Source organism: Cupressus sempervirens, chromosome 8 (assembly GCF_028749045.1).
Source record: "Cupressus sempervirens isolate cs-2001-9-10 chromosome 8, ASM2874904v1, whole genome shotgun sequence".
NCBI lineage: Eukaryota > Viridiplantae > Streptophyta > Pinopsida > Cupressales > Cupressaceae > Cupressus > Cupressus sempervirens.
The window spans coordinates 153,697,505-153,701,361 of NC_143125.1; positions in this window are offsets into that span (position 1 = coordinate 153,697,505).

The window sequence follows — 3,857 nt, forward strand, 5'->3', positions numbered from 1 at the left end:
TTTATTGTTACTTTTTTGTAGAATAGGGTGGCAACTCAATCAAGATTTTAAAGCTAGTGCTTGTTTAATAATTGATCCCCTCAAATGGATGACAAAAGAAAAAACACAAGAGCCCATACAAGAGCCAACCTTGATGTACCAATGTATATTGATTTACCTCAAGGTGGTAGGAAGAACCTAAATAAGAAAAAGGCAGATCCAAATCCTACCTGGAAACCAAGAGGTAGTGCAGTAGTCAATTCTCAATACCAACTAGTGGTAGGAAGAGAATCCTCTTCACTCAGCTCTGAATCAAAATCCACAAGGCTCTTAGGAGGAATATTTAGTACTCCATTACAAAATAAAAGATTCTATTAGGAAAAGAATATGTCACCAGTAGGAAATACATCACCTAGGCTAGATGTGATAGCTAAGATGAATCATAGGCTAGGATATAAGAATGCATTTGAAGATCCTTTCAATCCTAGAGTAGTTCCATACATGGAAACTAATCTTATACATCTGGATGATCTTGTCGATTCAGAAGCCACTTCTATAGATTCTAAAGAAGTACAATCAGAGATAGGAGTTTTGAAGAAGTGAGTTACTAAGGAAGAAGCCAGGCATGCTCATTTAGAGAAAGAAAGAAAGCAAGCCACCTTGAATGCCATCGTTGAAAGAGATAACTTACTTAGAAGGATGGTTGCCTTGAAGGAGCAAAGCAAGAAGTTAGAAGAAAGGACTTTAGTCCTGCATTCTGATGTTTTTGGAGACATAGATAGTTTGGGAAACAAAGTTCAAGAACAAGAAAAGCTTTTAAGCCAAAGACAAGAACCTATTATTTCCCAAATTTAATCCTACAAGCCTATCCAAAATGACCAGGTAGAACCTCCTGTCAAGTAGATAGATAAAAGAAAAGATAAAGCTGTAGGAATCCAAATAAATGAGCCCCAAGAATTAGCAAGTAAATTTGTAAACCCTCCTATGTCAATGTTAGATCTAGATATAGAAAAGGCCAAGAAGGAGAAGGAAGATCTTGCTAAAGATCTTGAGAAAGTTGAAAATGAAGCTCTAGCTACACAAATTAGGAGAAATATTCAATTCATAAAGTCCAATTCTACCTTGACTTCATAGCCAAACTTATCTTCCCCAACTACAACTTTAGTACCTACTAATGGACCAATAATTTCAAATTAGGGTATGTCTCAGTCTGCCCTTGCTTCATCATCTGCTATTAATACTCAGATCCCTATTGTGCAAATTCAACAACCTCAAAGTGTTGTTCTTAACCAAGCCAATGTAGAAAGCACCTCAAATGTTTTTGGTTTTTAGAAGAATCCCATCTACATGGAAAAACATAGACAAATGTCATTTTTAGCCATTCCTAGTTCTCCACACCCTATATCTTTTGACTTAAGAGATAAAGTTGTCAAGTTCTCTAGAAATAATGTTGTTGTTGGTGAAGAGAAGTTAAGAATTTTCATAGACATAAAAAATGACTTTGAAGTTGAACATGAGGATGTGGTAATGAATTTTTTTGTTCATTTACTAACTAAGGATGCAAGGGATTGGTCTAGAAGATTTCCTAATGACAACATTAGTTCATGGAGTGATCTAAAAAAATTATTTAAAGAACAATATGGAGACAATACTAATATTGGATTTATGTTGAATGATTTCAATAATATGAAGAAAAACCCTAATGAATCTATATTTGATTTCAATGTAAGGTTTCAAAAGGGAATGTATAAGTTGTTCCAAGTTATGAGATTGAATGAGGATGTTTGTCTTACAACATATTTTAATGCTTTTGACAGCAAGATGGCTTACTAGTTGAGGGATAAAGATCATAAAACTTTGAGGCATGCTTATAAGATTGCAATGAATATCAAAAAAAATAGAAAAGAATCTGGTAAGCTTGGGAGGAGAGATGATCCAAAGTTGTTCAATCCCAAGAATAACAACAAAAAGAAAGTTGATAAAACTCCTACAGGTAAGAAACCTGAAGAACCCACAATAGGTTAGGTATCGAACTTCTTAAAAAAGATGAACCCAATGACTTTCATTACACATAAGCCTAATGTTGGTGAGAAGGCCCCAATGAATAACAACAATTTCAATAGACAACCTAGAATGCAAAACTATTCTTATACCACTCAATGGAAGAATGGTAAACCAATTCCTAACCAAACCCAAAATGTGAAGGATAAGGGTATACTAAATCCTCTACAAAGAAGCTCTATTAATATGAATGATGATGTACCATCATGCATCATATGTCAATCACCTCACTCTTTAGATTATTGTGCAGTTGCTCAATCATTTGCTTCAAGTCAAAATGCACAAAACCAGGAGGAAGAAGAAGAAAAGAGCCATGATGATGTGAGATGTAATATGGTAAGCATGTGTGATGATTGTGTAGATTTGAATCTAGAAGAACGTAAAAGTGATCTTGAAAATAAGAGAGTTGTTTAGCAATCACATCATCAAACAAGTGTTCTTAGATGATGAAGGTTATGATGAAGATCAGGTATGTGTACATCTTTTGAAGTTGGCCATGTAAACTTGAGAATGCCCTCTAAGGAGGAGATTGATAGGATCACTACAGAATTGATTTCTCAAGTTCATAGCAATTACAATTTGAGAAATTGAATAGTCAATAATGAAGTTGGAAAACCCTCTAGTATATTCATCAAGGATATTACACACAAGATGAAGGATGAAAATAAGAAGATCAATATAGATATTTCTAAGATTAAAGACAACAAGACCAAGAAGTGGGAACCTAAGAAGAAGGTTCAATTCCAAAAAATGAGATAGTAAAAGCAGTTGTGCAAGAAAAGAAATCAAGATTTGATACTGTCAAGCAAATGATAGTGCCTATTGTTCAAAATATTTCCACTCCATGTATTCTTGTAAAGCCTACTATATTTGAACCTATTGATATGATATCTATGTTCTCACAAATAACTATTAAGGTGCCTTTATCTAAACTATTTATAATTGAAGACCATAAGAGTAAAGCCTTGTCATGGTTGGAAGGGATATAAAATAATAGAAATGTTGTAGAACAAAGTGTCATACAACAAATCCCAGTGATACTAGAGGATAGTGGTATTATATCTCAAATTCCCCAAATGTTTTTAGATGATTCATCAGTAGTGTATATAGAAGATATTGACCCTTTCTTTCTCAGCCTAATTATAAAAAGAAAAACCTTAAAAAATTGCATGATAGATTCAAGAGCCTCTAATTCCATCATGCCCTTCAAAGTTATGGAAGCTTTAGGTTTGAAAGTAAATACTAAGTAGGGAAGATGTAGAGGTATGGATGCTAGAGAAGTCCTATTCATAGGTACTATCAATGCTTTACCATTTAAGCTAGTTGCATAACCTAAGGTAGAATTGACCATGCCAATCCTAGTAGTTGATATTCCTCCACATTATGGAATGTTGCTCTCTAGAAAATGGAGTGCTACTATGGGAGTTAGCCTACAATGTGACTTGTCTTATGCAACTTTTCACATAGGGGATAAGGTTGTTAAAGTAGACAAAGATCCAAGAGTTAGTTACATTCTTAGGGAAGAAATTGATAAGGATTCCACTTTTTTCTAGGACACTGGTGTGAATACATTTAGAGATAAGCCAATTATCCAAGAAGTTGAGAAGTTGTCTGTTGTTATTGAGCATGAAGTTGAATTTTGTATAGATTCACCAGTATTGTGGACCATGTATTTTGATGGGGCTAGCTCTAAGGACGGCTCAGGGGTAGGGGTCATCTTTGTTTCTCCCAAAAAGAATACTTTTTGATATTCCTTCACCTTGAATTTCTCATGTACCAACAATAAAGTATAATATGAAGCTCTTCTATTAGGATTG